The 9131-nt window shown below is 37.9% G+C and overlaps 1 long non-coding RNA gene across 1 annotated transcript in view; it reads left to right on the top strand.

Annotated features, from left to right (window-relative positions):
- The first annotated feature begins 1082 nt into the window (after window positions 1–1082).
- Window positions 1083–9131, top strand: part of LOC122538012 — a 19303-nt gene continuing 11254 nt past the window's right edge. Inside the window, exon 1 of the long non-coding RNA XR_006308763.1 lies at window positions 1083–1380. This is a non-coding gene — a long non-coding RNA (uncharacterized LOC122538012). The remainder of the gene's footprint in view (window positions 1381–9131) is intronic.

Below are 9131 nucleotides of genomic sequence, written 5' to 3'. Positions count from 1 at the left end.
TTAGGAACAATTTCTCAAAACTAGGAGGGAAACAAGTGTTCATCGATAGAGGATAGAAGTCGATGACCAACGCGAGGTTGGCGAATTTAGGTCGCACGATATCGGGCTGGTGCCGAGGTGCGGGCACCAGGACGTACTTTACCTTAGCTTATCGCGATCCGTGTTATCACGGTCAGATAAGGGCACCTCGTGCTCGCAACTCGACCGCCAGGTAACCGATTACGCCGTCGTGCAACTTGCAATTTTCGTTGGCCAGCAATTTCGAATTTAGCGAGTCGTTTCAGCCGTTTTCGCCGAAACGGAAACGAAACTCTTGTTCGCCATCTCTGAAATCAATTTCCCGACGACGTAAAAAGTGCACGAGAAATTTAAAAAAAAAGAGAGAAAAGAGTTTTCGTTGGCTGATTGAAAAAACTTGTCGATTTATTGAATGAAAGTTTTTCCATTTTTCAAAACCGATTCTCGGATACACGCGGGAAAATGGGAAAGAGGAATTAAAAAAAAAAAAAAACATTTTGAAAGTTGATTGAAAAAAGTTGTCGATTTGTCGAATAAAAGTTTTTCCATTTTCGAAACTAATTTTCGAGCGAGAGAAAAATTTTGTGTAAAAATTTGATTCTACTTCGACGGGGATGTTTTAATATGTGCGAAATTTCCCTGCTATTTATATTGGCGACGACTGTTACGAGCGAAACGATTACTCCGATCGAAGGTTATCATATTTTTGTTTCTCCCCTGGCGTGCCAGGTTTTTTTATTTTGTTTCCTTTACTTCTCGAAAGTATTTTTTCAATATCTTTTACATATATCGTAAATATCTTTGTGCATATCCAGAATTTTATATCAAAATTTTATTTTGTAAGTTATGCCTGTCATATTTTAATTTACAGTATTTTATACTCTTCGTTTAATTCTTAGAGATCAACATTTCACATATCAAAACACATATGCTCGTGTACGATGTTCTACAATTTGAAAATCCTCGTTTATGTTTCTCTTATTTTATCATGTTTATTACATTTTGTTATATTTTTTCATATTTCTTTCATTTTCTTTAGAAATATTCTATGCTGCCTATACGTCGTTTAACTGTTCGCAAATTATCGATTAAAACGAGAGAGATTTTTGAACGTCTCGAAAACCATTTTGTAAAGTGGCGCTCAAAAAAGTCCTGTCGCGCCATCTGCCAGACTAGGGAATTACTCGTACTGCGCAATTTGACCGGCAGATGGCAGCACAGTTTCGCTTGGCGCCCGTTGAAAAATCGAAACTGGCGCGGCGTAATTTCGCGAAAAATTGCGAAAAGGTGGTGAACAATTAACGACAGCTTGTTGCGAGTGTTCATTAGTCGTCTGTCAACGATATTCTACGACGAGACGAGGTAGGAAACACGCTTGATCGACGTTTGCATGCAATATTTAGCAAGGATCATTGACCTCTTAATGTACATGCCATTCACGCGAAATTTTCTAACCTATACACATTACCGCCGCGTGTCGTCTCACAACATTTGTACATTTCAGTATCAGTTAAACATTCACGCGTTGAACAACGAGTAAATACGGTCGGAAATACGCTTCACATATCGTTTCCAGTAACGTTAATTGTTATTTCCCCGTAAGTTCATAACAAAGATTGCAAAATTTGAATTTTTATGCTCGTGAATTTTAATGGCGCGCGTGGTTATGGAAAAAATTTAGACGTTCGTGGTAGTAAATGGAACGTGTTTCTTTTATTTCTTGCTATTAGAAGAGTACGATTCGATTTCAATTTCTAATGTTAAAAAGATGTTGGAACGTTAGATGGTTAGAAACGGGATGAGGCGTCCTCGGTTCACGAGGACACGAGAATGCTAGGAAGGAATGGCGTTTACTTGGCGCACTCGCTCGACCAGTTTTTACTGTCCGCGTAAGTCCCCCTTCGCAGATTCAGCAGCAGTTCAACTATATCGTGGTCGAGATGTAGAAATTCAACTTTTAGACTGGCAAAGTTGGCTTCTATTTGTAGAATGAACGTATCATTATGTTATACATTCCTTTCCCTTGGACAATTATTTAAAAAACTCCGTTTTCTGGGGGAAATTATTTATTCCAGTTTGATGAAACACAGTGTGGAAAGCTTTAGAATACTTCTGTGCAACTTTATATTTTTTTGTGCTTGGATTTTCTAATAGTAGACGCTTCATTGACGTAAGATATTGGTAGTGATTCGTATATTTGGTTACATTGTGATTTATTATGTAATTTATATTTTTCTGAATACAGTAAGTATAATTTAAATGAGAGTCTGCTTTATCTGGTACAAATTATAACAAATGTAATGTTTTAGATATTTTGTATACATTTTTGTATACTGTGTGTTCTCTGTGTATTTTTATGTTTTTAAATTTGTCTGCAATGCAGAATTATGTATATTAAATAGATTATAGTATTACAATGAAACAAAATTTTGAGATTCTTAATGGTAATTGTAGATATAGTTTTCTTGTGTGTGTGTGTGTAATATTTGATGCTTTATAATTTAACATAAACATAGGTAGATTATATTAGTAATATTGTAAGATATTAGTCACAGTAATGGAATCAGTGGTAATAATATGGATACACAAACTTTCAAGCACTAATTATTAATACTTGTAGGTAGAATTCTCACAAATAATTCTTAATAGTCTTAGTTTTATTCAAGATTTTGTTGTTCAGCTTAATGTCAAATATTATATACTGTTATTTAATATTCTAATATTCAGATAATATGTTGTGCTATTATAAAAATGCAGGTCACTAGAGATACAAAAAAGTATCTGAACCTCTGTGATATAATATCATACGTATGATATAAAAACTATTTGCCCATCGTTGCAATTGCTATAGCTGATGACCATTCATCAAATTGTGAACATACAACCTGAAACATAAAAATGCATAATAAATGCTTTGATAATAAAAAGTTGCTACTATGGAAATAAGATGCAAAACGTGATTAAAAAGTATTTAATTAGAAAATGCAGATGTGTGCAAATAATTTTTGTATTCATTCTAGTATCAAATGCCCTAATTAATTAAAGTCACAGAATATTAGCTTTATATTTGAGGTAGTTGATTGTGTTAATTTTAGTAAAAAGTAATTAATTGTTAGTTCATTATTTTAAGTAAAATAATAAAATGTCTGAATTCCAGATGTTAAATTTATTATGGGTAGATTTTGTTTATTTTAACTTGGAGTATTTTTTTTTTTACAAATTTAACACTAAATTCGAAGTTCTATTTAGTCATTTTAGTTTTTTGTAGTATTTAGCATTATTAACAAAAGTAGAGACTAACTAAAACTAGTTTTACGAAGAATATTTCAAGAAACTCAAAAACAAGCTACATCATTGGTCAGAGGAAAGTAACAAAACATAAAGTTATGAAACAGTTTCACTTTTTCATAATGGAAATCGACGAAAGGAAATGGCAGCTTGTAGTAAGAACCGATCGGCGCATTGTCTAAGAGCCCATAAAAGGCATACTTTTCCTCTCGACCGGTGTAAAACTTGGAAAGTATGTTAACACTACAACTTTACACGCTGGAGAATATTTTCCACCGAGGAAATACGGCTTACCATTACACATCTACGACAATAGAATTTACAACTTTTATTTGAAGATCTGAAAGTGGAAATTTTATTTCAAGAGAAATGATTGGAATAATGAAAACTAAGTAATTTTTGAAAATAATCAGGGAATAATTTCTTCAATGAGTGACCATCAGTAAAAACGTTGAATTTATTAATTTAAAAACTCCGGGAAATGATCGATACAACTAAAGACTTCACTTTTAGCAATATCAAAGTGATTTTAAAATGATCTAAAAATGTGAAAACACTTCAAAGGCAATATTTAAAAAAAAAGTTTTCCAATTGAGTAACAAAGTTAAAAATGTAAAGGTAAAGCAAACAGTTGAATAAAGCGGTAAAGAACCATTGAAAAAGAAACAGAAAGAAGATAAATATGGAAAAGACCACTAATTGTAAGTAAGGAAGAAAAGATCATTATTTTTTTAACGTCGCTGTTATGTGTCACTGAGAGCTCCGGCGTAAATTAACGGAATAAAAGTAAATTTTCATATTTATCGTACGGAGAACAATAAAACAAGGAAGTGTGGCTAAGGAATTTATTGATGACAAATAAGTGAGCACGCTAATAAAGGAATTCGATCCTGCTGCAATCACGATGATTGACAAACGTTCTGAACAGGTAGATTGCATAATATCGTACGTGTGAAAATAACATTCGGCTGATCATAAATATATATTGAACCAAGAATGAGTTTATAGGCTTATACATAAATATTTGGATGTGATCTTACATATTACCATGTTAAGTAACAAAACATCATTAAACATTAATTTACTTTGGTTCAGAATTTGAAACAGAGTTCTCTCGAGAGGGAAGAAAATGAAATTCACATCTTCAAAGAGCAAGCACAGTAAAGCAAAGATGGTCTAACAAACATAGTCAAGTGAAGAAACAAGAAACTTGCTCGGAATTCTCTATGATTCAACAGGGATCAGCATCGGGTTACATTAATTTATAACAAGAAACAATTTGTTTACGACAAGAAACACGCAGTCACCCAATGAATATGAATTGGCCTAGTAAAGTTACTAGAGAAATCTTGCCAGAAACGAGGGGCCCGCAGTTTCGACAATGAGTTACAAGCGGTATTGCGAAATTAGATACTGCTGGCTGTACGTGGGGATCGTTACGAAAGCGACCTGGAGGAGGAAATTCGAAAAGCGGGGTTACGAAATCGGCCGACAGTCGCGTGGCTCGATCCTGGGCCGATTATCTACACACCGGCAGAGATCGCGGTGTACTCCCCCTCGTGATTGTCCGATGGGAGCCACTCGACGATCACCGTGGTCCTTGAGCACTTCCGTCTTCTTTTTTCCTCTCTACGTGCTGACGATCGACTCATCGTCTGACATTCACCATCGCGAATTCGCTCGTCTGCAAAATCCGCCCGACTACTCGGCAGCTTTTTCTTCCCTGCCACTGGACAGCGACGCAGAAGTTCTGCTGAACTTGACAGACACGAGGAGACGCAAGACACGGCTGTGTTTCTTCTTTCGGATGGGATTTGGCGTTATCTTGTGAAATTAAAGAGATCAAGTCGAGAGATTGAAGCTCGAAAGATCGAAGCTTTAGATTTAGGAGTTTCGGGAGATTGAAATTGAATGAAAATTTATTTTTTATTTCCCAAGACCCACAGTGGATAAAAAATTGAAAGCGGCTAAATAATAAAGGAAGTTAATAAAAATCCAACCTTCCTAAAGAAGAATTTCAAGTGTGGAACAACAATGTGAATCGTCCTATCTAAAATATCGCCAAATCTAGGATCATTTACAACAGCAAACCAACTCATTTCGCAAATATATTACCATCACACTATTGTATTCGGTCTTCGAGTAACGAGATTTATATTTCCTTGCCATTGTATTTCTTTTTTCTTTTTTTTTTTTTTTTTTTTTCCTTCTCGAGGTGTCCTCGCGGATAACAAGGAAAGAAGGAAAAAAATGATTCTAGCGAGGAACGTATAATTAGACATAATTACATAAGCTGGAGCAGAGGTACACTCGGACGAAGAAGTATTAAGGAAGTATCTGCCTCTCTGCTTAGGTGCTTTTAATGAAAAGCCAAAGAGACGTCTTGAAACTAGCTGGGTAGCAGTTGGTGCAAAGATGTCGTGAAAGGAAAATGCTTTAAAGCTAGTTTCTTCGAGATCCATTCTTACGAAACAGTCTGCTGTCGCGTACGAACACGTTGGCGTGGCAGAAACAAACAACAGAAGAAGAGAAACTTGGTCGTGGTGCAAGAGCAGCTAATTGCGTTTTTCTTCGGCTGCATGATGAGCACCAGTTCCCTCGGAGTTTAAAATTACGTGCAAGCAATAGTGGGAAGAGCATTGTCACTTGTAGTTTTTACGATAATTATCGTTACGTGTGACGGATTAGCTTTGTTGCAAAGGTTGTTAGACCGAAGATTTTTTTTTAACAATTTTACGTTTTTATCGAAAGAATTGTAATATCAGGCCCTTGCACTTCAGCAGTGAATTCTCAATATCATCTTCAATATTAATACACTAAGCAGAAAATATAATTCTACACAAACGATATTTTGCACAAGGTATTCATGATAAATTTATCTATATTCTAATTTCCATTAACATTAACAAGTTGAGCTTGTTAATTATTTGGGTGATTCATTATTATACAGCTAGAACTCCATTTATGTGAACTTGTCAGGCAACAAACAGTTTGTTAAATTATAATTTGTGCAACTGAAAGTTCACTGATCCCCCTTCCCCCCGTCCATACCTACATATATACGGTAAGTTCATACTCGCACGAGTGAATTTGATCGGCAGCAGTTCGTTTAATTGGGCATTAACTGAAATTTCGTCGAAACAAACATAGTTCATGTAAATGGTGTTTCAATGAACAACTCTGTTAGAATTTAACCTATGCATCGATTCAATTATTATGCAACGAAGTTGCAACGGTTACAAGAATTTCTATTTTTAATTATACAATTACAAAAGTTCGCTAAACGTTTAACGCGACTGCAACAGTTGGCGGAATCTTGAGCGAAACGTTTCTCTGAAATTCCTTCGTTTTATTTTTAACTTCGTTTGTTTAAGATAAACCTTGTAACAATCGCGAACAGTGAAAAGTTACGATACAAGTTGCAGTCTTCGTGTATGATTAACGAAGCCAATCCAACAGATAACTCTACGAAATTCGAGTCTGTCTCTTTCTCTATTTATTTGGTCAGAGTCTGACAGCTCTTGTTGTTTCTCTTTGTTTCATCGTCTCCTCGTCTCTTACCGTGTAGAGTAGATATCCTTGAGGTGGAACATTGTCCCCGGCAATTTCTTCTTCTTTACGTTGATGCTCGAACACGTTTCCTGACATTGACCGTTGGCCAACAGGATTCGCCGAACGATTCGCGAACTCTATAATAGAAGTGTCGTTCCGACGTTTATGTAACGGCCGGTGAGTCAGTATCGAGGCGATATACGAGCCTCTGCTGCTGGCGGGTTATTCAAGAGCTGTCGGCGATTATTTCTTTCGAGTCAGAGAGGAACGTAACAGCGTGATCGATTATTTTTTTTATACGTTTTTCTACGGTCTTCCAAATCTGCCAGTGGAACGTAGCAGCGAACACTAAATTGTAAATAAAAATGAACTTAGTTGTTAAGGCTTTAATTGTAAAATTGCGCGCCATTGCATGCAAAATGTAAATTGTCCTGTCGTGATGAGACGAGTGGGCACTTGATTTGCAGTTGGTAATAACAAGTTTGGAAGAGATGGTGGATGTTTGCGCAAGCTCGTTATTTCTGTGGATACGAGGAGAAAAAAAAAAAAAAAATTGTGCGAAGATTTGTGATTTCGTGAAATCCTGATAAACCGTCGAGTCTCGAGCTGTCGAATCTTGTCTTCGAGCCTTCAAGATACAAAATTCACCAACTTACCAACGTTTCGCGACGACTGAGAATTTAAAATTTCAGCCTCCAGAGTCTCGACGAGCCTGGAATCTAAAATTCTCCGTAACTTTCGCAGCTCTGAGAGGCCAAGTTTCGCGAAAGTGTGAGAGGACCATCCCTGCCAGTGGAAGAAACTGTAGACGCGGAAACCTAAGAAACGCGTCTTATCTTAGAAACACGTTTCAGGTTAGGATTGCCCCGATCCCGATTGCGATTCGATCTCGGTTTTTCTCGATAGGCGAGAAATCGCGGGTTTTCACACGACCAACCGTCGGAGCGCGTTGCCCGCTTCGCTCTGCGAAGAAAATCCTGACGGCCGATTCTCGCCGCGGTACGGTATCACGGGGGGCTACGACATTTATCGTGCGAATCTTTGGAATTCGTTGAATTCAAGCCTCGTTCGTTCGCGGCCGTTTTCTCACGCGCCTCCGCGCACAATGGCAAAATGGTGCTCGGCTACGTCTGTTTCTACACCGGCGTCTGGATAAATGCAATCGAGGTCCGCCCCTCCGTCGAGAAATCTCCAGACGGTTGCTATCGTTTTCTGCATCTGTGAGAAAACTACAGTCGCGTTGTATCGAATTTCTCGTAAATATCGGGACACCTTCTCATTGGGTGGCAAACTCGATCGAATTGTCCAGAATTATCGAATGATACTTTGTACATCATCTAACGATGCCAATGTTGCTATACTTATCGTCGTTGCACTCTACGACTTTAAACTGCTTCACCATTTTGTAAAGAAAATAAAAATGAGGACAAGGATCGATGATCCAAGAATACGCAAACAGAGATAGCGGCTTAGATAAAGTACATTTAAAATAAAATTTTTAAGTCTGCGCTACGACGAGCGACGACGTCTACAGTCTAAAAATACGCCACGTGGTAATGAAAGGAAGCACGTAGGCTAGAAAAATCTGTTTAAAAATAACTTCCCAGTCCTACTATTACCTTACGTCTCTCTGCACGGATGGTGGAAGCTGGACAAATTTTAAACTCCAAATGCATCATGGCAAAAATAACAACAAACCAGAGAAAAGTGATGATCATGTTGGTCGTCATTGGCGAGGCATGGCGTCAGAGAAACGGCAGTTGCAACCAACGTGTTGCTTGGTGTAGGTGTCTCGTTTACGCTGCGCCAAAGCGAAGAATGTAGGTGAGCCTGTGAGTTGCAGGAGAGCGCGCGTTACGCGAACCACGTAACACAGGCGGCGAGTGTGGGAAAGTGAGGAAGCTGGCCTCGAACTCAGACCTCAACCTTCTCTTCTAGCTGCAACCTCGTTCCTCCTTTTTCCGCCGGTCTAACTGGCCTGCTGGGAGGCGTTTCTCTCCTTTCCAGTTACCGTGCAGAATTGTCTACCCCATCGTAGTTACGTGGCACGTACATCGTGTACTGGTTCGCCACGCACGTTCACTTCTATAGAGTGCAATAGCAGTTTTCTCCGGAGTCGACGACACGAGTCGAGTTTTCTCTAACCTCGTTGCCAGATTTCTTGGAACCGAGATATTCCAGATTCTGCGGCGCAGGGATTTTCATTGTGTATGTATTTTTGGGGACAGTATTGGAAAAAAGAAATTGCGATTGTAGATATTTATGCTGAAGAT

Source organism: Frieseomelitta varia, unplaced genomic scaffold, assembly GCF_011392965.1.
Source record: "Frieseomelitta varia isolate USP_RPSP 00005682 unplaced genomic scaffold, Fvar_1.2 scaffold_948, whole genome shotgun sequence".
Classification (NCBI taxonomy): Eukaryota; Metazoa; Arthropoda; class Insecta; order Hymenoptera; family Apidae; genus Frieseomelitta; species Frieseomelitta varia.
This window is presented reverse-complemented; position numbering and strand designations above follow the sequence as displayed.